At 40.9% G+C, this 24,542-nt stretch overlaps 1 pseudogene across 1 annotated transcript; it reads right to left on the reverse strand.

The window, feature by feature from the left end:
* Positions 1-4,466: 4,466 nt before the first annotated feature.
* On the reverse strand, positions 4,467-24,542 carry LOC309629006 (14-3-3 protein gamma pseudogene; annotated as a pseudogene). Its single transcript has 3 exons — positions 24,456-24,542; positions 12,491-12,772; positions 4,467-11,880 (listed from the first exon to the last, which is right to left on the reverse strand). The product of its transcript is annotated as a 14-3-3 protein gamma pseudogene (transcript).

Raw genomic sequence — 24,542 nt, forward strand, 5'->3', positions numbered from 1 at the left:
AAAGGGTTGGATCCCTAAGCACTAAGCCAGAACTCAAACAGGGCTCAGAACTCGAAGTGATGTAGCGTTAAAACTGAGCCACATTGAATTATTGTCCTGGGTTACCCCACCAAGAAAAAGCATATATTATTGAGCTAGTATGTGGGGTTGAATGTAAAGGAGATGCTTAAGAGAATCCAGCTGTGAGAATCAGAAGGCTGCCAGGATGAGAGGTTAAGCAGGTCTTTATATCATCTTCCAAAAAAAGAATTTTCTTATTTTCTTCTCATCTCACAGGTAGAGACTCTGAAAGTAGTTACAGTGACTTCTCTCAAGTCATTTTATCATCATTTTGGAACCAGAAATAGAATTCACCTGTTTTAACTGCTTTTATTGATGCCACCACTAACCTATGCTCCTTCATTCATAAATGACTTAGTGGTTATACACATTTTACGGAGGAGACCAGCCATGATTCACAGGCCAAGGTGTTTTAGGCAAGGTTTTATTTCCTTGTTTTCATGATTCCCATCTTTTTTATGCTCTGAAAACAGCAGCTGTGCCAGATAATAGTCAACAGAAAAAGAAAAGAACTCATTTATAAAGCAGAAGACAAAAATAGTTTGCCCAGCATTTATACTGTGCTCTTTGGGGCTCAGGGTCAAAGAGTTCAGTTTGAGTGTTCTTTTTTTAAAATAAATAAATAAATTTATTTATTTATTTACTGATTTATTTATTTATTTTTGGTGCTTTGGGTCTTCGTTGCTGCACGTGAGCTTTCTCCAGTTGTGGCGAGCGAGGGCCACTCTTCGATGTGGTGCGTGGGCTTCTCATGGTGGTGGCTTCTCTTGTTGTGGAGCATGGGTTCCAGGCCTGTGGGCTTCAGTAGTGTGGCATGCATGCTCAGTAGTTGTGGCGCACGGGCTTAGTTGCTCTGCAGCACATGGGATCTTCCCAGACCAGGGCTCGAACCCGTGTCCCCTGCATTGGCAGGCGGATTCCTAACCACTGCGCCACCAGGGAAGTCCCCAGTTTGAGTTTTCTTTAGTTGCCTAAACTTAGTTGTTTTCTTTTTCTACATCAAAATGATTTTCAATGTCTATTCATAAAACAATGGGTGTGAGGTTCTAGCAAATGCCAACCAGTTGGATCTCTACTGAAATGGAAATGGCATGGTTTAAACAAATCAAGAGCATATAACTGAGGCCCCTAAAAGACATTTTGTTGGCAAAATCCAAGAGGCTATGACAATGAAATATGTCTAAAAATGAGAGTAGAAAAACAAACTGTAAAACATTTCCCTATGTAAATGTCACAACTGCGTCAGACATTAGCTCCATCTTTAGAGGTAATTTTGCCCCTAAGAGTAAGATTAAGGAATCATGCTTCCTAAAGGAAAGAAGATTCTTTTAAAGTAAATAAAAACACGTTTAAACAACCCAAATCTATTACTAGTTTACTATGTGGCATGATGCAAATCTCCTAACCTCTGAACTTCTGTTTCCTCGCTGGCAAAGGGTTCAGAGACACCTGCCATTCCTGGTTCCCCAAAGAGAAATATGTATGAAAGCACCTCACTGAATATAAAGAGCCATTCAAAGTATGTATCTGAAGTGCAGGTAGAATTGGCTTCCATGAAATTTTCTCATGGTAATTTTAGAAAAATATGGAGAAATTTTGGTAGAAGATAGGACAGCTCATTTTTTCTTTTTTCCATTTTAATCTTTTTTTTTTTTTGTATTGAAGTATAGGTGATTTACAATGTTGTGTTAGTTTCAGGTGTACAGCAAAGTGATTCAGTTTTATATATATATAATCTTTTTCAGATTCTTTTCCATTATAGGTTATTATAAGATATTCAATATAGTTCCCTGTGCTATACAGTAGGTCCTTGTTGTTTATCTATTTTATATATAGTAGTGTGTATCTGTTAATCACAAACTCCTAATTTATCCCTCCCTCCCCCACCTTTACCCTTTGGTAACCAAAAGTTTGTTTTCTATGTGAGTCTATTTCTGTTTTGTAAACAAGATTCTTTGTATTATCATTTTTTAGAATCCTCACATAAGTAATATCATGTGATATTTGTCTTTGTCTGACTTGCTTTACTTAGTATGATCATCTCTAGGTCCATCCATATTGCTACAAATGGCATTATTTCCTTCTTTTTTATGGCTAAGTATTATTCTGTTTTATATATACTGAATATATACAGAAGATGCATATACCACATCTTCTTCATCTGCTCATCTATGACATGTTTCGATTCACAATTGATTGATCAAATTACCCAAAGAAGGTGAAATGATGGATTTTTTTTTTTAAATCTGAGGGAATACATTAGTTTTCTATTACTGTAAAACAAGTTACTCTATATTTAGCAGCTTAAACAACACATTTTATTATCTCACAATTCTGTAGGTCAGAAATTTAGTGAGCTTGACTGGGTTCTTTACTTAGGATTTTGCAAGACCAAAGTCAGCCTGGCTGAGCTGTTATCTGGAGGCTCTGGATATGAAACTAATTCCAAGCTCAATCAGGTTGTGGTTATAGGTCTGAGGTGCCTGTTTCCTTTCTGGCTGTTAGCTAAGAGCTGCTATCTGCTCCTTAGAGGGTGCTCACGTTGCTTCACATGGGCATCTTAGAGGGCATCACGTTGCTTCCCTTTCATCTTCAAAGCCAGCAACTGTATTGAATTTCCCTCACGCATTGAATCTCAGAATTCCTTTTCTGCTACCTGTCTAGAAACTCTCTGCTTTCAAGGAGTCATGTGATTAGTCGAGCCCACCCAAATAAGGTTAACTGTGTCACAACATAACACAATCATGGGAGTGATATTTCCTCAAATTGCCAGCTTCCACGGATTCAGGGAAGAATATTTTTCTGTAGGCCATTGCAGAAATTCTGCCTGTCACAGAGGAAGTAGGGCATAAAATTTAGGAACATGGGTTTTGGTGAAGCTGACTTAGTTTCAAATTCCAGCTCTGTAATTTGACTGGATCGGTGTTTAAAATGAGATAAGTTGCTAAATCTCCCTAAGCTTTACTTTCTTTAGGTTGCCATCTACTTAGGAGCAGGGAGTTCTGATAACCACTTCCCATATGCTTTGCATGGTGTCAAGAACATGTCACTATTCAATATTATTCGAAAGGATGAATGACTAACTGAATGAATGGTAGCTAACATTGAAAGTCATCTCCAACACATACCATAAAGCTATATTTGGCTCCATTTTGCCAATGTTTGTTTGTTTTTCATTGACTTGGGTCAATGAACTGACCCAAATTGACTTGGATCAACGAATAAGGACATATAAGAAATGCACATTAAAGAAGTAAGTGCAACAAAGCTGGGCCAAGCTTTGGATGAAAGAACCCAAGGTTTCTCCATCACATTTACATTTGGGTTAAACCAAAAAATTAGTTTCAAAATGGAGCAAAGGGCCCCCTTAGATGTGCAAAACAATCCAGTTCTGGTTGAGGAAAGTGACCACAGCAGAGACTACTGAGTCACCCATTCCTGGACACATAAAGACATGTGACTGAGTGCTCACCAATGGGAAAGTGAACAGAACTAATGTGTTACATCCCATCCCAAGCAGTTAAGAGAAGGTCTGACTTCTCCATGTTCTCTCCTCTCCCTTCAGCATGACTAGAAAATAAGATACAGGATGGAAGAGGCTCAGATCCCTAAGCCATTGCCGGAGAACCCCAAGGAGAGCTGCCTGACCTGTATAAGACTGAGACAAAACTCATAAATAAACCTTACTGGATTAAGCCACTGAGAGTTGAGGGTGTATTTGTTACAGCAGCATAGTCTAGCTATCCTAATACAGAAACATTATTTCAAGTCATAAATACAAATAGTCCTTGATCTGAAGTCAACTGAGATTCAATGATCTTACCACAAATTAGACATTACAGAGGACCTAGCGAAAGCATACTTCTTTATTTATAGGTATTTATCATTTATAGTCCAATTATAATAGATAAGAAAATAACCAATAAATCAGGGGCATTTGCAAAACGCATAGTTTCCTTTTTACTACTTCTAAGCACCTTCCAAATTCTCAAGCAATGCTGAAAAATTATTCCTAACAGGTGGCCTGAAACTTATTATAGCCCAGATGATTAATGCCAATTTCAGGTTGAGCATGTAAGGGTGGTTTTTTTTTTTTTTTTTTTTAAACTTTGGGTTTATTTATTTATTTATTTTTATGGCTGTGTTGGGTCTTCGTTTCTGTGTGAGGGCTTTCTCTAGTTGCGGCAAGTGGGGGCCATTCTTCATCGCGGTGCGCGGGCCTCTCATTATCGTGGCCTCTCTTGTTGCGGAGCACAGGCTCCAGACGCGCAGGCTCAGTAATTGTGGCTCACGGGCCCAGTTGCTCCGCGGCATATGGGATCTTCCCAGACCAGGGCTCGAACCCATATCCCCTGCATTGGCAGGCAGATTCTCAACCACTGCGCCACCAGGGAAGCCCATAAGGGTGGTTTTAAAGCCTCAGTCTTAGCATCTTGGGTGGTGGCATGGAATGCTACCCCTTCCTGGGGCATCAGAATGATCCTTGAAGCCTTCCTTTCAAGTATGACATGAGATTGGCACACTATTTAGCCGGTAAGTTGGAAACGAATGCACAGTTTTTTTCTAAGCCTTGAAAATTTAATCCATCTTATGTGAGATAAATCTCAGCAAACATTCAGGGAAAGTTGAATTTAGGGAGAGGCTCATGTGTGGTATATTTTTTCTGTCAAGTAGAAGATATTAGTCAGCAGTGGGGTCATAAAAGAAACTGCCTGGCAAGATTTGTGCTGATCTTCATGTTCAACAGCCCCCATGAGTAACTCTTGGTTACCAAGTCATTGTTTTTCCATATACATTTTTCAGACATTCAATAGGATGCGGAAGGCTTGACATCCACATCAATTTTGTTAAAGCTCTGAACTGCTATTCCAAACCCATCAGGCACACTATGGAAACACTAAAGGCTTTATGTGAAAATTACTAATACCTAACTAAAATAGCTTTCAGTAACACAAAGAACATGAACTTTATATCTTTACTTTTCCAAACCTCTTTAATAGAGTGAATAAATTACTCTTATAGTTAATTCAAAGAATGGCAGACACCATTTTCTTCAATATATTTGTGTCTTCCACAACAGTATAACAACTTTTCTCAGACAATATCAAAGGATAATTTAGCCTACTATATAATTTTCAAAAATCATTCTAGAACAACTTTTAGGCATCACAATTCCCATTGAAGTTCTACTAATGTTCTTTCTAGAATTTTTTTTTTTTTTTTTTTTTTTTTGCCCGTGCCGTGTGACCTGTGGGATCCTAATTCCCTGACTAGGGATGGAACCCAGGCCCTCTGCAGTGGAAGCGTGGAATCCTAACCACTGGACCGCCAGGGAATTCCCCCTAGAATTTTTTTCTACATTTTTTTCTCAGCTAATAATACCCATCCCCTACTTATATCACCAGCAGAACACTAATGCATGCAAATAAAATAAGTATTCATCGAGCAGAATGTACTTGCAATACAAACTAAAAAGAGAAACCAATAGGCAAGAAGGTTTCTTAATTCAGGTGCTTCACTTCATTTTCTCTGTAGTTACTGTTTAACTTTTTGTCTTATTCCTTCATGTATGATTAGTTCTGTGACTAAAGTAAAGATACCAACAATGTGTCGATACCCTAAAGTTGGAGTATGGGTAATGAGGAAAAACTTCCCTAATTCTCTCCTAGGTTTTAGAGCAGGAACTCATCACCTCCTTCTCATGCCTCCCTCTCCCACATATGTCCCTACTAGAGATGGCTGGATTTTGAATGTCTTAACACTAAAAGCAATGTCATTTGAAACTCCCATATATCCTAGCCTGTAAGGATACAGAGTAGGTACTCAAAAAAGAGTCTGGTAAATAATTTGAACTGTGTGTTCTTAGCTGACTCGTTTTAAATCTTACAGTGTTATCAATTTTTAACTATTTTCAATTGGAATATAACAGACGCAGAAAAATACACAAAAATATGTCAGCTCAATGACTTATCACAATGAGAGCATTTGAAAAACCCATGGGTTAAAACAACTCAATATTTCCAGCACCTTAGAAGACTCCACTCAGGTCCTCTCCCAGATACCACTTCCTCAAAGGTAACCACTATCCTGCCTGCTAACCCTGTGTTCTAGGTTTTTCTATCTAGGAATGTAAATAAATAGGCTCATACTCTATTCTATTATGCCTGGGTTCCCTCACCCAACATTGTGGTTGTGAGATTTATCCAGATCATTGCTTGTAGCTCCAGAACATGCAGCAAGCTCTAGATGTTACTCTAGATTGGTGATTGTCATTACTATGTAGTATTCTTTTGTAAGAATATACTACAATTTATTTTTCCATTTTACTGTTGACAGACATTTGGGTTGTTTCCAGTGGTGCCCAGGAGCACAAGTTTTCCAGTGATATATTTTGTAAATATCTTTTCCTACCCTATGTCTTGCCTTGACAGCAAACAATTTTTAACTTATGCTTTTTGACAAATTGCAAGGTATTCTGCCTGACTCCGTAAGGGGAACATATAGAGTGCTACTCAACTATGGAACTGTTGAGGTATTTTTAAGCTCCTGGGACAAACAGAAATTATACCTGGGGGAGAGATGTTCAATGGTAATGTGTGGGTGCAGGGGCGGGGAAGAAATAGGGTCAGTGAATAGACATTATGATTCCAAAATTAGGCTGAGGTTCCAGATAATTATTGGGAAAATTAAAAATGGCTCTATATTATAGAAAACCATGAACAAGTTTCTTAATCTGCAAACATTCTTTGACTGCCTTATATGTACTAGGTATTGTCATGAGCACAGAGCATACAATGATGAATAAGCAATCATAGTCACCTGTCCCCAGAGAGCTTATATCTAGTTTTGTAAAATAAATGAATGGAAATGAAACTATATGTTTGCTCTGCTATTGAAATTAGTTTATTAAAATATGGGAGTTCGTAACATCTTGGTATCTTAAGAGGAAAGAGAGGGATGAACAGCTTGAAAGGTGAGATTCCAGGTCATTCCCTTTGCTGCTGTTCCTGCTTCTGGTGTTTGCTGCCGGAACTGAGTCCTGGTTTTGAAGAGCTCACATGTCATCCTCTACTGGTTTTATCAAGAAAGCAGCTACACGCTGATATACGGGGATAAAAGCACATGAAAGTAGAACTAAATCAGGATGATATGATGATTCCTGTGATTAGAAGAATGAGTTCACTCTTGCAGTAGACGCTAGATAATCCATATCCTCCATAGCACGATGGGTGGCAACAGCCGTATCTGTAGCCTCCATGGCCTCAGCCATAGCTCAGTCTGCAGAAGCTGCCACTTCCCTAGCCACAGCCATAGCCATATCCCTAGCCCAGACCTCTGTAGTAGTTGCCATAGTAATTCATGGTGTTAGGACTTGTAGAGTTGTTTGCATATCAAGGGCAATTTTCCTGAGTATGACTATCACCAGCTTCCCTGGGACTTCTATATACCCTCAGTGATGGGTTGGGCAAACCACATAGACGTGCACCATTCTCACTGGGTAGATTAAATTGCATGAAAAAAAAACTCATCCATTTTAATTGTGTAAAACTTTAGGATAATTCCTGATACTAATTAAAGATGTTTTCATTTGATTTCTGTGCAGTTTGGATTCTACAGGATGATTATGCTATCTTCAAAGCCCTTTTTCTTTGACCTTTATATTTAAAGATCTATAATCAGACATCACAACATCCAATGTCATCATCTGGAATTTGTTCTTTCATTAAATCCCCTTCCCAGCATCTCTGAATTTTACTTATTTTTTCATTTTGCAAATAGTTAATGCCCATCTAATGTATCCCAGGTACTATGCTTGGAGCTAAAGATACAATTGTAAATAAGAGCTGCCTTTCCCAATCCCATGAATTTATCCCCTTCATCTTTGTTATCCAAGGTAATAGAAGAATTTAACACTTACAGATAAATTCAACAAAACATAATTGAAAGTACCATAGAACCAAATTTATTTATTAATTAGAAAATTTTTTTTTTCAGATCTGTAAGTTTATTTGCTCAATGTAGGGCAGTTACATAATGACTCACATTCATGATATTCCATCACTGAGGAAAACTGCTAAGAATGGTCCATGTGTGAAATAATTTCTTAGAGAAGCATGGAGTTGGAAAAATAATCACTGAATAGACCTTAAAAATAGTTCACTGCATAACTTGACAAAAAGCACAAAGCCTCACTCAGAGAACATATTTATTGTTCTCCTGCACTGTAATAGTTATAATTTCACCATGACAAACACCAGACATTAAGATTAAGTTAACACTGGTGTTTCTTTTACTCCCCCTCCCGTTTAAAAACAAAATATATAACTGCATGTCACTGTAACAACTTCCAAAATAGATCAATTTGTTACAATCACTATTTGGAAGAGCAAACTTTACCCCCAAGAGGAAAAATTAAATAAAGAAAACTTAAAAAATTTTGAAGACAATTTTTTTGTCATAGGAATACAAAACACGTACAGTATAAGTTAATAAATTTCAAGCCACTGTATAGACATACAACACTAACATGCACAATATTGTATCAACAGAGTAATGGAGGAGTAATCCTTTCACTGGAGAGACATCATCATAGACAAGTGCATTTCTTTGAAAATAAAGAAAAGAAACCATTCAAACTGTTTAAATATTGTCTCCTCCCATTCCCTCTTCATTTTTAGCCCTCAGATATGGTTTTATCTTGCATTATTCTAAAAAGCAGCCAGAGCTGAAGCTGAAATTTAAAAGAAAAATAGGTTTTGTAATTCCAGTAAATCATTTCCAAATGCTACAAGGAAGGACACGACATTGCTCACTGGACATGAAGATAAATTAAGGAAAGCCCCACCTACCCCCCAAATCTGTTCCCATCCGTGGTATTGACTTAAGGCTCCTATTAGGGCACAGAAGCTGTAAAACTCTCTTCTGCTAGTTCTTCTGGTAGGTTTGGTTGGTTGGGACTTCCTCTCTAGCATATGGAGGGGACCTTCTAAGGAGAGTCATGCTGGGTAAACTGTGCCACGTGACAGAACATCGTCACACTCTTCTACCTTCACTGTCACCTGGATCCTGGTCAGCGTGTGCATTTCACAATTGGAAGTTCCATTTTGGTTTTAGCAAAAACAGCTGTCAGGTTTTCCTCAATCATTACTCATTCCTTTCCTTGCCTAAATAAAACAAAGAGACAAACGAGTCTGGTGTCGCTCCCTATCTCGGGAGTTTACACTGTTACTGGTCTTAATAAAAAAGGCTGAATGTATATGCAATAGGTCATGTGTTTAGAAAGACTTATCCAAAATGAGAGCGAAGGACCTAAGGCTCACTGAAACAAACTTGTGGAAATAGCATTGTGGTTCCCTACAATTCTAAAACATGCACAGATGGCATAAGAGAAATCAATCGCCAGCTTCTACGCTTTCATTAAGAAGAAAAAAAATACATAGAAAAAGTTTTGGTCAAGTAGGAGTTAAGTATTTCTTATCTGATAATGATTTTAGTTTATTTTCCTACAACAATTATTTGGGGAAGGAGTGTTTTCACGTAGGAAAAACTGACACACTTACAAGGCTCTGAAATTGGACAGAAGTTTATGAACTCTTCCTATAGGATTTTTCTACCAGTAAGCTCCTAGCACCTGAATTTTCACACACTGCACCATGAACTCTCTCAAAATGACCGCCAACTTCTACAATCCAACAGCTTTTCAATCCACCCGAGTCAGTTCCGTCAGCATAAGGTACAGTGGGGAAGACTCAAGTGAGGAGTGAAACAACAGTGTAATCCCAGAGGAAGGAGCTGTGGCAGCTTAAAAATCAGGATTTCCGTGGAAATATCAACACAAGAAATGGGATACAGACCTGAATTTTCTCTATTTTTGTGGTGTTTAACGTTTCTATTAAAGTGATTAACAATTTTTGTGGTGGATTTAAGTTAAGAAGAGAGAAGGACAAAAATTCCACAGCCACCTGCCAAGCGCCTATTAACCAAAACCTTTAAAAAGTAGCTTCGATTCTCCTCAGGCAAGCCTTTTGGCCTAGGAGATAGATAACAGTAAAACCAACCTGGATAAGGCTGAATAAGGATGTAAAAGCCAAAATAAAGAAAAATGCACAATCAATGGCTTGATGTTACATATGGCTATAATGTAGAAATACTGTAAATGGCAATTTAGTGTTAATATTGTCCACTAAGTAGAAACTTGTGAAAACTAGCAAGGCCTAAACCATAAGGATAAATATACATCATGTTCTAAGTCTATCAGCTTGGGTTTTAAACTATTCCATGTCTGGTAGAGCAGGGGTTCCCAGCCCCTGGACCATGGACCGGTACCGGTCCTGGTAGGAACCAGGCCGCCCAGCAGGAGGTGAGTGACAGGCAAGTGAGCAAAGCTTCATCTGCCGCTCCCCATTGCTCGCATTACCACCTGAACCATTGTCCTTCCCCACTCCCAACAGTGGAAAAATTGTCTTCCACAAAACCAGCCTCTGGTGTCAAAAAGGTTGGGGACCACTGTGGTAGAGTACACCCTAAAAAAAATGCACAGCTAAAACAGATGAGGGGCTTCCCTGGTGGCGCAGTGGTTGAGAATCTGCCTGCCAATGCAGGGGACACAGGTTTGAGCCCTGGTCTGGGAAGATCCCACATGCCGTGGAGCAACTAAGCCCGTAAGCCACAACTACTGAGCCTGCGCATCTGGAGCCCGTGCTCCATAACAAGAGAGGCTGCAATAGTGAGAGGCCCACGCACCGCGATGAAGAGTGGCCCCCGCTCGCCGCAACTAGAGAAAGCCCTCGCACAGAAACGAAGACCCAACACAGCCAAAAATAAATAAATAAATAAATAAATAAATAAATAAAACAGATGAGATAGAAAGTACCCAAAATCCTTACTGGAACCACAAGACTTATTGAATGAGGGCCATTCCATTTAAGTGTTCTTTTCATCTTAAAACCCTGTTCTCTAGCAATAAGTTAAAGACAGCTCCACTTGCATTAAGCTACAGAACAGCCCATATGCCAATGTGAGGTTGCTATTCCAATACAAGCACAGCTAGCCTGACTTTCCACTAGTGGGATTTTAGCAAAAATGTCAAAGAGGCGATCAAAGACAGGACAGGTCATGGGTTTCTCCCTAGGAAGGTCATCCCTCCCTTACCCTCCCCCACCCAACACTCAACTCATGGTAAAAAATAAAGACTGCTGTAGTAACATCAGCGTGCCCTGCCAATCCACCTGGGGGCCTTAATTGTTGCCTTCTCCCCCGTCATGGTCTTGCTGATCGCTTGTCTAGAGCAAGAGGTTGTTGCAGAGGGGCTGCATGGTGAGTGTGGAGTCCCCGTAGGAGTCCTGTTGAGAGCGTCTAGAGCTCAGTGATGGTGTCATCAAGAGCAGTCTTGGCCAAGTGGCAGGCTTGCTCTGGGGCACTCTGGATTTCATAGTAGAAAATGGAATAGTTAAAGGCCAAGCCTAATTTAATGGGTTGAGTGGGCTGCATGTTCTCCTTGCTGATCTCATGGGCATTGCTATAGGCTTTCTCAGATGACTCCACAATGGTCGCCCTATTCTCTCCAGTGGTGAATTCGGCCAGGTAGCAGTAATAGTCCCCTTTCATCTTCAGGTAAAACACTTTGCTCTCACACTAGGTCTCACTGCAATTCTTGATCAGGTAGTTATCCAGCAGGCTCAGCACATCCTGACATACCACCTCCAACTCCTCCATTTTTTCCTGGTAAGCATGGACCATCTCTATCTTTTTCTCATTACCATTTACAGACATCTTCTGTTTAGTGCTAATAATGACCGTCCAGGAAGAATGGTGTGCCCCAACTGAAGCAGAATCTGGCCTTTGTACCCCGACACCAAATTAAATCTTGGAGACAGAGTTTTGAGTGAAGTAGAGAAGAATAGCTTTATTACTTTGCCAAAGGGGACCACAGCGGGCTAATGCCCTCAAAACTGTGTGTCCTGGCCTGAAGGACGTAGTCAGGAGTTTTATAATAATGGTTTAAAGAAGGTGTGATCAGCTCGTGGACATTCTTCTGACTGGTTGGTTGTGAGGTAAGTAGGAATCAGCACCATCAGCCTTCTGGTTCCAACCAGTCTGGGGTCTCTGTGCTTGTGGGCAGCATACCATTAACTTCTCCCACCTGGTGGGGATTTCAGTATCTGCAAAACAGCTCTAAGATACTGTTATGTATGTCCCTTGATGGGGCGCCAAGACCCTGCCCCAAGGCTGCACTATTGTTTCTTTTGACTGTTCCTCCCTTGTCTCTGGATCCCCCTCCCTTCCCTAATTAGCAACTGTTTGAACCTGCCCATTGGAACTCAGGGTAGGTCATGGAGGCTGAATGAAGACTATTTCCTGTAATCAAAGAAATGGGGGACACAGAAAGGCTTTTGAGCCCAGGAGCCCCATGGGTCCTTCTCGGTTTCACAACTCCATTCTTGTAGGCCACTGAGAGGAGGTTTCTTTCTTCACTGGACAGTGGCTCATTCAGCTCTGCCACGGCCATGTCATCATAGCGCTCTGCCAGCCTGGCTTTCTGCACTAGCTGTCGTGGTCCACCATCTCCATGGGCTGGGTTGGGCCGGGCCAGAAGACCCTGGCAGACTGATGGGCTCGGGGGGCAGCTGCAGTGCAGCTGGAGTCCCTGTGCCAGTGGGACTAACCCATGAAGGGAGAGGCTGAGGGGACGGTGGCAGCGTAGAGGCCCAAACTAATTTTTTTTTTTTTAAAGGTTAGTCTTTTTTTTTAAATGGGATTTATTTATTTATTTATTTATTTATGGCTGTGTTGGGTCTTCGTTTCTGTGCGAGGGCTTTCTCTAGTTGCGGCAAGCGGGGGCCACTCTTCATCGCGGTGCGCGGGCCTCTCACTATCGCGGCCTCTCTTGTTGCGGAGCACAGGCTCCAGACGCGCAGGCTCAGTAGTTGTGGCTCACGGGCCCAGTTGCTCCGCGGCATGTGGGATCTTCCCAGACCAGGGCTTGAACCCGTGTCCCCTGCATTGGCAGGCAGACTCTCAACCACTGCGCCACCAGGGAAGCCCCCCAAACTAATTTTTTTACGGGAGAAAAAAAGAAGACTAAATGGCAAAGGTTTGTTCCCTTGCACGTTATTTTCCAATTTCTGGGCCTCCTTCATCTTTCTGATCTCTAAGGAAACTATATATTATTTATAGAAATATGAAGTTATAAAATAAAAAATTAAAATAAATAATTAGATATGACTCTTTCTTTCTAAAAATGAAGCTCACTAATATTCTCATGATAAGGGGTTGGAATCACCCTACTTAGCCATTTATATCAAAACCAATTTAAAAATACCAGCAATAGAAATATATCATATAATATTAATAATGGTTTCAGATAGAATCTTACAATATAAAAACTGGTTTAACACTCTAATTTTACAGATGATGAAACCAAGACTTAGAGAAGAGTGTTCCAAATAGCCCCATGAGTGGCAAAGCCCAGGCTAGAACCTAGAACCTAGAACCTTTCATCTCCATCTCTCACTTTCCATTGTGTCACCCTCTTTGTTACATTTTTATAGATGTGGTATGAACATGGGTAAAAGCAAGAGGTATTGCATTTTCGTAATGGAAGAATGACAACTCCCCTTTGCTTTCTCTGTTGGTGAGCTTCCTAATTTTGACTTCTGATCTGTATGCTGAATGGCATTTCCTTTCCTCTTGGCTGGAATTCAAAGGGCTAAAATTAGCAAGTGAAAACTTGAAGCAACATCCACTTATTCTCAATGAGATTACAGTCAAGATGCTTGTTGCATTGATTAAGAGATGTAACTCTAAGAGGAAAGAGCAAAAATAAGTCCAAAAGTTCTAGAGTGGAAAATTGAGAGACTCCAGAACAAGATGACAACATAGCAGGCTCCTGAATTTCTTTCTTCCTACAGACACACTGAATGTATAGCTACATGAGGAGCAATTCCCTCTGAGAGAAATCCAGAGACAAGCTGAGTGACTGCTACACATCAGGGGAACAAGAGAATACCCACATCAAAACGGGTCGGAAAGGTGGAGATATACTTGTGCCATAAACCCCATCTGTAGCACAGTGCCACACAATCTGGAGAGAACCCCTAACTCCCAGTTTCTCCTTGAAGAGTTGATATGGTGCATGGCCTTGTGGGCCTCCTGGGCACAAAAGCCTTTCTGTGTCCCCCATTTCTTTGATTACAGGAAATAGGCTTCATTCAGCCTCCATGAACCCCCCTGAGTTCCAAGGGCAGGTTCAAACAGTTGCTAATTAGGGAAGGGAGGGGATCCAGAGGCAAGGGAGGAACAGTCAAAAGAAACAATAGTGCAGCCTTGGGGCAGGGTCTTGGCGCCCCATCAAGGGACATACATAACAGTATCTTAGAGCTGTTTTGCAGATACTGAAATCCCCACCAGGTGGGAGAAGTTAATGGTATGCTGCCCACAAGCACAGAGACCCCAGACTGGTTGGAACCAGAAGGTTGATGATGCTGATTCCTACTTACCTCACAACCAGTCAGAAGAATGTCCAAGAGCTGATCACGCCCTCTTTGACCCATTACTATAAAACTTCTTACTACCCTCGCCAAGGGGGAACACACAGTTTTGAGGGCATTAGCCCGCTGTGGCCCCCTTTGCCTGGCAAAACAATAAAGCTATTTTTTTTTTCTACTTCAACCAAAACTCTGTCTCGGAGGTTTAATTCAGTGTCAGGGTACAGAGACCGGATTCGTTTTCAGAGTGAAGGGTTTGGACTGAACATCTAGCACCCCAACTTTTAAGGTTCCCACTTGCGGGGTGGACACCACAAAAACCAAGCTCTGAAAGCCAATGGTGCTTATGTTCATGAACTTGACTATAGCAAACAAAGAAGCTGTTCTTAAAGGGAGCATGAGCACTTAATGCAGCGATTTCCCCGGGACTCAGCATAGAGGGAGCAGACAGAAACACCCATCTCCCAGTCTTTCCCTGAAAGGAGTTTGACCGCATACTTTACAAGCTGCTGCCTAAGGATCCAGTTTTCTAATGAGCATACATCCAGGTGCTGACTGCAATCCTCCCTGGAGCCTGAAAGAACCAGTGGACACTTCCCCATCTTCTCCCTCTGGCTCATTCCAACAATAAAACCAAGCCATCAGTATCTCCCTGGAAGGAGCTTGTCCACACATCTAGCACCCCGCCTACTATGGCTTCCACCTGAGGGACAGGCCTGCAAATCACCTAGCTCTGATAGCTAATGGGGCTTGCATTCACAAGCCCCACTGGACTATAAAAAAAATTTTTTTTTAAATTGAGATATGTGACATATAACATTATATTAGTTTCACTTGTACAACTTAATAATTTGATATTTGTATATGTTGTGAAATGATCATCACAAATCTAGTTAACATCCATCACCACATGTAGCTACAAATATTTTTTCCTGCAATGAGAACTTTTAAGATCTACTCTCTTGGACTTCCCTGGTGGTGAAGTGTCTAAGAATCTGCCTGCCAATGCAGGGGACACGGGTTTGAGCCCTAGTCCGGGAAGATCCCACATGCTGTGGAGCAACTAAGCCCGTGTGCCACAACTACTGACCCTGTGCTCTAGAGCCCACAAGCCGTAACTACTGACCCTGCATGCCACAACTACTGAAGCCCACGTGCCTAGAGCCATGCTCTGCAACAAGAGAAGGCACCACAATGAGAAGACCGCACACCGCAACGAAGAGTAGCCCCCACTCACTGCAACTAGAGAAAGCCTGTGCGCAACAACAAAGACCCAACATAGCCAAAAATAAATAAATAAAATAAATAGATTTATTAAAAAAAAAAAGATCTACTCTCTTAGCAACTTTCAAATATACACTACAGTATTATTAACTATAGTCACCATGTTGTATATTACATCCCCAGGACTTATTTATTTTACAGTTGGACGTTTGTACCTTTTGACCACCTTCACATATTTCACTAACTACCACCCCCTGCCTCTGGTAACAACCAATCTGGTTTTTGTATCTATGAGGGTATTTTTTTTTTTTTCAGATCCCTTATATAATTGAGATTGTACAGTATTTGTCTTTCTCTGTTGACTTATTTCACTTAGCATAGTACCCTCAAGTTTCATCCATATTGTGGCAAATGGCAGGATTTTCTTATGTATTTTATGGCTGAACAATATCCTGATATATATCTGACAATTTCATTATCCATTCATCTATCTATGTGCGCTTAAGTTGCTTACAAGTCTTGGCTGGTGTAAATAATGCTGCAATGAGCATGAGGGTACAGGTATCTTTTTGAGTTAGTGTTTTCATTTCTTTCAGATAAATACCCAGAAATGGAATTGCTAGATCATATGGTAGTACTATTTTTAATTTCTGAGGAACCTCCATACTGTTTTCCATAGTGGCTGCCCCAGTTTACATTCCCACCCACAGTGAACAGGGTTGCCTTATCTCCACATCTTCACCAAAACTTGTTATTTCTTGTTTTTTTGATAATACCTACTGTAACAGGTGTGAGGTGATGTCTCATAGTGGTTTTGATTTGCATTTCCCTGATGATTAGTGATGTTGCACACCTTTTCCTGTTGTCCATTTGTATGTCTTCTTTGGAAAAATGTCTATTCAGATCCTCTGCTCATTTTTGCATCAGATTATTTGTTTGGTATTTGGTTGTATGTGTTTTTTATATATTGTGGATATTGACTCTTCAGATATATGATTTGCAAATATTTTCTCCCATTCCATAAGCTGCCTTTTCACTTTATTGATGATTTCCTTTGCTGTGTAGAAGTTTTTAGTTTGATGTAGTCCCACTTGTTTATTTTTGCTTTTGTTGACGTTGCTTTTGGTGTCAAATCCAAAAAATCATCAAGGAGCTTATTGCCTGTTTTCTTCTAGAAGCTTTACTGTTTCTAGAAGTTTGAACATAAACTTGTTCAAGTCTTTATCCATTTTGATTTCCATTTTGAGTTAATTTTTGTTTATGCTGTAAGATAGTGGTCCAGTTTAATTCTTTCACCTGGGGCTGTGCAGTTTTCCCAACACCATTTATTGAAGAGACTGTATATTCCTTTCCCCCATTGTATATTCTTGGATCCTTTGTCATAAATTAATTGATAATATATGTACGGGTTTATTTGTGGGCTCTCTCTTTTGTTTGAATGATCTATGTGTCTGTTTTTATGCCAATACCATACTGTTTTGATTACTATAGCTTTGTAATATAATTTGAAACCAGGGAGTGTGATACCTCCAGCTTTGTTCTTTCTCAAGTTTGCCTTGGCTATTTAGGGTCTTCCATGGTTCCATACAAATTTTTGACTTGTTCATTCTATTTGTGAGAAAAATGCCATTGGAATCTTAAAAAAATTGCATTGAATCTATAAATTGCTTTGGATAGTATGGACATTTTAACAATGTTAATCCTTCCAATCTATGAGAATGGAATATCTTTCCATTTATTTATGCCATCCTCAATTTTTTCATCAATGTCTTACAATTTCCAAAGTACAGGTCTTTCACCTCCTTGGTTAAAGTTATTCCTACATATTTTGTTCTTTTTGATGCAATTGTAAATGGGATTGTTTTCTTAATTTCTCTTTCTGATAGTTGGTTATTAGTGTATAGAAACACTACCAGTATTTGTATACTGATTTTGTATCCTGCAACTTTACTGAATTTGTTTGTTAGTTCTAACAGCTTTTGGGTGGACTCTTTAGGATTTTCTATATATAACGTCATGTCATCTGCAAATAGAGACAGCTTTACTTCTTTCTTTCTGATGTGGATCCCTTTTATTTCTTTTTCTTGCCTAGTTTCTCTGACTAGGACTGCCAATACTTCATTAAATAAAAGTGGTGAGAGTTGATATCCTTGTCTTGTTCCTGATCTTAGAGAAAAAAGTTTCAGCTATTCACCATTAAGTATGATGTTAGCTGTGGGCTTGCCATATATATGGCCTTTATTATAATGGGAAACATTCCCTCTATACCCAGTCTGTTGAGAGTTTCTATCATGAGTGTATATTGAATTTTATTCTAAAACATATTTAGTAAAACTAGTATATTTCAATAATTTGTGTGAATCGTGCCTGAAAAATTACCCCTGAGCTGCTTCTGCCAGGGGGTTGACTCACAGTATCACACAGAACATGCCCTGATGTTCTACAGTGGGGAGGTGTGTCTTCAGCCTAGACACCAAGGAGGAAGTGTTTCTTTCCCACTGAAAGGAATTCAAACACCCCTCTTATTTCCACAGCAAACAGAACTCCAATCACAGCAGGAAAAACAAATGCAGCTGGTAAAAGAAGAACAGAGGTTAGTGAGACCCAGAGCTGCAGTCTGGGGCCAACATTTCCCTAAGGAGGCAGCAAGCTTTTGGCAGATACTGCAGAGCAATAAATATTTCCTTAGAAATAAGTTGATAAAGATTGAGTGGTTGACTAGAACTGCCTTAATGAGGTCCTTGAAGCAAGAAAAAGAGACCCCAATGCAAGAACCTTGCTGGGCACAAAGAAGACAACCCAAACTGGAAGAGAATTTTCTCTGAGGAAATGGAGATAATCATTTATTAAAAATTATTGGGCTTCCCTGGTGGCGCAGTGGTTGAGAATCTGCCTGCCAATTCAGGGGACACGGGTTCGAGCCCTAGTCTGGGAAGATCCCACATGCCGCGGAGCAACTAGGCCTGTGAGCCACAATTACTGAGACTGCACATCTGGAGCCTGAGCTCCTCAACAAGAGAGGCCGCGATAGTGAGAGGCCCGTGCACCGCGATGAAGAGTGGCCCCCACTTGCCGCAACTAGAGAAAGCCCTCGCACAGAAACAAAGACCCAACACAGCCATAAAAAAAAAATTATCATTGTGCTACCGAGTCCAAGCTCACTCTGCTCCCTGCATGACAGGCCAATAAATTGGGAGAGGAAGTGTTGAGGCAAGGAATAGTGACTTTATTTGGAAAGCTGGGTGTCCAAGAAGATGGCAGACTAGCGTCCCAGAGTACCATCTTATTGCGGTCTGGATGCCAGTTTCTTTTACAGAACAGAGAGGTGGAGGAGGTGAGGAAGTAAAGTAAAACAGGCCATTAGTCTTGCAAAATATCTCCTGGCTTGGCCAGCATCGAGGGAGGGGATATGTTAATTTCTTCTTTTCTGCAGCTGTTCACAGGTGGGCAGAATGTCTCCCTGTGAGCTGAACAAAGGCACTTTAGTTTAACATTCGGGCAGAGGGTCAGTGTTCCCCGAGGCAGGCCATTATGTATGCTTACAGCTATAGACAGCATCCTTTTAATGATTATAATAACAAAAGCAATGAAAAGCAAAGGTTAAAGTAAAAGAAACAGATTCAACATGGAGCTGGATTTTGCTCTTCCCTGTTACAGTTGCTCTTATGAAGACCCACTATGGCTTATTCTGGAGAAATTGGGATTTGTAGATTCTTTATAGGTGCTTAGCAGGGATAATAATCTTAGGATATTGAGTCAATGTGCTTTCATTCTTGGGAATCCCTGCTTCCACATTAAAGTAGGTTGAGCTGTCTGGGATGCAGACTTGGGAAAGAGGTTTGAAGGTTATAATGTTTATTAAGAAGAGTCCATGGGATGGCTCTGAGGGCGGGAGTAGCAGGAAGCAGAGCTGAGCAGTCTCTGCAGCTAGGATGACCCTCTAGCATTGTGCCAAGTAGGGTCAAGGTGGCCTGGCCTTTATACTCCTATATTGATCAATCATTGGATGTGAGCATGACCTTGCGTGTGTCTCCACCTCTGAGCCAGTCCTAGAGGGGATACAGCTGAAAGCTGTGTGCCCACCATACTCCCAGAGGCTGGAGTCCAAGTCCACCCATGCATCCTGGTGCCAATTCCACATGCTACCTCGGGTTCCTGTGGCAGAGGCTGCCCATCCCCTACCTTTAGTGCCCAGACCTCCACTGTGGGCAGTCCTCCCACAGTTAGAATTGATATAACTGCAGGCTTTTCGTTGAACCACTGGAAGCAGCTTTGCTCACAAGAGAGACCAGTTGAAAGTGTCCCCCCCACCCCCATCTTCCAGCAGCTTTTAATTACTGACTCTTGGGAGTGAAGAAATGCCCCAACTTCTTGACCTCTCAGTGATATCATTTTGATGCGTGTGTTTTACACAGTTCCTTGAGTTTCCATGTGAGATTAAGCTCCCATCACCCACTGCAACAACTGTCTTAATAATTCACCCTTTATTGGCCATCTCCCTTTCCCATTCTCAGTCCCCCACTCCTCTGCCAGTGTTCCCAGCCCCTCCCAAGTAAACTACTTGCACCCAAATCCTTGTCTAAGGATCTGCTTTGGTAAGAATCCAAACTAAAGAGTTCCCCACAGCAAAAAAAAAAAAAAAAAAAATGCTTGGTAGACTCATAGACTCAGAGGATGTAGTTTCTTTCATTAAGTCTGATCTGTGGAGATTAGTGCAGCCTAGAAGCAAGAGGATATAATACAATGAAAACCTACTATTTGGTGCAATGAAATATCAGAGGAAAGGGTGGAGGGGAACGTTGAAGACGCAGGTCCTCGTCTTCCCCTTCTCAAGGTAGAAGTCTATAGCATGGGGGACATATCCAGGTACTGTGGGAGAAACATAATTAAACGCTAAATCTCTCCCAACCCAGAAAACCTCTCCACAAAGGTAGAAGAGAAATAAAACTATTTTACTATTGAATAAGCATTAAACCAGAATGGGGTGCGTAAGTATCACTGACGATCTGTGAAGAGATCGCAAAGATGGAAAGACATCATTTTATAGAGCCATTTTATAGAGCCAAGCAGATACCACCCATCCCATGCATGGTCTCAAGATAAACAATAATTACTCCTCTACTCCTCCTGACAGCACCACTGGTCGCGCATAGATCATCCTAGATTCACCTGGTAACTGAACCTGGTAATTAGCCATCTGTGTTAGCTAACTGGCTTTATTCAAAGGAAAAAAATCAACTTCTCACATCTTCATGACAGGAGGTAGTTTCGGAGTGAGGCGCCAGACAAAGTTAGGCTCCCACCCTCTCACAGAAATTAGGAGATGGGGCACTTAAGAAAGACATTCCTGGGTCATAAAGCTGACAAGAGGCTTATTTAGCTTTTAAAAAGATTTACATATGTTTCAAAGAGGCAGAGAAAGAATTTGACAGTTACAAGTTTTCTAAACTAAATGCTCTAGGAAAAATGAGCTCTCTTCCCTATTTTCAGCAGAGAAATTAAGCATCTTATTTTATTTAAATTTGCCCTTACGGTAGGTATGTGAGAACCCCAACACCTGAGGGATCTTCCTGGCAGGGGAGAGTCCCAGGTTGTTCTAGATGATGCTCCAGTGAACAAGGGGGGAAATTGTGGGAGACAGAGGGGACCAGGGAGTAGATCAAGCTGCCCCTTGTCAACTGTTGCAGGGCTTTGGCTTTTATGGCGAGTAAGGTGAAAATTCATTAGAGTTTTCATCAGAGAAGGGATGGGGTCTGACTTCCATTTTCGAGTCACTTATAAAATTGGTAGGTACTGACTGAGCAACTCTTTATTCTCAGGACTACTGTGGGTGCTAAAGGAGACACAGAAGAAACAAAGCTTCATCTTGAGGTTGGCTGCTATGCCGATGAGGAGAGAATGGGGAGAAACAGCCACTAAATAGGATGAGTTCATACAGATTTATCTGCCCAAAGGACAACAGTCAGTGTACAGAAAAGTCTAGAAGAAACGAAAGCAGAGTGAAGAGAAGATGATGAGGACTGGAAAAGTCACAGGAAGCATCCGGGAGAAGATGGGATTTGAGCTGTGCATTGAAGGATGCCAGTAGTGCGGTGACGGAGATGCAAACAGCATAAATTAGAGGTCGGGGTCACCTTGAATAGAGCCTCTTTGGAGTAGGTTGAGAAAAATGAACAAATTAAGATCATAGAGATGCAGTGGAGACCAGGTGTTACTGATAAGGAAGTATAATGAACAGACCTTCAAGGAACTGACTAGTAGAAATGGACCCATTCTCTGCTCTGATATCCTTACTTCTAGTGGAATACAGTAGCCATACATTTGCATAATGGCCTTCTCCTTGTTACTTCTTACCAATTAGTTAGGTTTAACAAAATTATAACAATTACTTTTAGTTATAACAATTACTTTTAATTACTCTGCCATTCCTTCCTTACCCCATCTCCCTCTCTATCCTTAGATAAAATCTCACCCCCATTAATGGGTGAAATTTAAATAACTTGGGACCTTTAAGCAAAATGCATTTTTGCTGGCAGGATGAGGGCTTCAAAAGAGACAAGAATAGAAATTGTGATGGTTAATTTTATGTGTCGGATTGACTGGGCTACAGGGTGTCAGATATGTGGTTAAACATTATTCTGGGTGTTGCTGTGAGGGTTTTGGGGGTGAGATTGACATTTTAATGGGTAGATTGAGTAAAGCAGGTTGCCCTCCCTCCTGTGGGTGGGTCTCATCCAATCAAAGCTGAAGGCCTGAAGAGAACAAAATGGCTGACTTCCCCCAAGTAAGAGAGAACTCCTCCTGCCTGGGTGCATTTGAACTGAGACATTAGTTTTTCCCTGCCTTTAGACTCAAAGTGGCTTTTCCGGGGTCCTGAGCCTGCTGGCGTATGAACAAGAACTACGCCATTGGTTCTCCTGGGTCTCTAGCTTGCTGACTCACCCTGAAGATCTTGGGACTTGTCAGCCTCCATAATCATGTGAACCAATTCCTTATGATTCCTTAAAATAAATAAACATAAATATACATATTACATATATATTGAGAGACAGAGTATATTCATATATTTTCCCTCTCTCTCTCTCTCTCTCCCTCAGGATACAGGAATAGAGATGCAGATGTAGAGAACAGACATGTGGACCCAGCGGGAGAATGAGAGGGTAGGATGAATTGGGAGATTAGGTTTGGCATAAATACACTACCATGTGTAAAATAGGTAGCTAGTGGGAACCTGCTGTATAGCACAGGGAGCTCAGCTCAGTACTCTGTGATGACCTAGATGGGTGGGATGGGGGTGGGTGGGAGAGAGGTCCAAGAGGGAGGGGATACATGTATACATATAGCTGATTCACTTTGTTGTACAGCAGAAACTAACACAACATTATAAAGCAATTATACTCCAACAACAACAACAAAAAGATATATCTTGTTGGTCTTCTTTTCTGGAGAACACTGACTAAAACAGAAATGCATCTGAAACTGTTCCTTCTTCTGCTTTGTGATGTTAGTCACCAAAGAATTGAGGGCAGGGAAAGCGGGGGACTGCTGGAGAAGATATTAGAACACCAGGACTTATAAAAGAATCTGGGGGCTTCCCTCAGGCACAGATTAGGGTATCTCCCATCCACGTGGTGTGACAAATCTCAGGGAGTCAACAAAACCTCCCATGATTCTTTTAGGGAATGTCCTCTGTCACTTTGGAGCCTAAGGGTCTGAGACTAGAGGAAAAGACACACACTGTACCAGTAACAACTGGGGACAGCTGGGGAAGCCACCTGGTGTGACACAGGCTTCCGGGAAGGGTGACAAACACAGCTGCACATGGGGTGGGGCAGGGCACGGAAGCCCTTGGACACAGGGCTAAGGACATTTTCCTGTAAAAGTTACAAAAGGGAACACCACTTATATCGAATGCTTGCTGCGTAACAGACACTGTGCCGAGAGCTTTCTGTCCATCGTCTTACACAATCCTCGCCACAATTTTAGAAGTAAAAATTACTGCCCCCCCATTTCTCAGATGGGAAAACAAAGATCTAATGAGATTAAGTGAGAAGTTATAGGTAAAGAGATTAGGGGTCTGAGCCTCTAAGAATGTCTTGGAAGGATTAAGTGAATCATCCTAGGAAATGTGAAGAGCTAAGTGTCAGGCATGTAATAAGAACTCAATAAACGAAAATTACTGTTTCCACATTGTCATCAGCCTCCCCATTATTCCTATATTCTTCTTCCATTACAAATACTTTCTCAACCAAATTTCCCTGGCTCTAATAAGGCTAAAATGCTAAAGAGATTACTCTATAGTGGCCTTTAAATTCAAAGCTACCTGAAAGTGTCTTTCTTATGATGTTTTCTGCCAGAGAAATAAGAGGGATTTGAGAGTCTCCTTAGCCTCAGAAAGAAACAAAGATCACTCTCCAGTCAGAATTAGGAGTTTGGGATTAACATATACACAGTACTATATATAATATAGATAACCAACAAGGACCTACTGTGTACTACAGGGAACTATACTCAATATTTTGTAATAACCTATAAAGGAAAAGAATCTGAAAAAAATAGATATATATGTATGTATAACTGAATCACTTTGCTGTACATCTGAAACTAACACATTGTAAATCAACTATATTTCAATAAAAACTAAATTAATTAAAAGAAAAAGAAACCTGATTTGAAACTTCTTACCAGTTTCTCCCTGGCCTCCATAGCTCTTTCCTCTTTCCCATTTTCAAACATCTCCTGACTACAGCAGCTAAGCTCAAGGGCATCCAT

Source organism: Balaenoptera borealis (genome assembly GCF_965194805.1).
Source record: "Balaenoptera borealis genome assembly, chromosome: 5".
Lineage (NCBI taxonomy): Eukaryota > Metazoa > Chordata > Mammalia > Artiodactyla > Balaenopteridae > Balaenoptera > Balaenoptera borealis.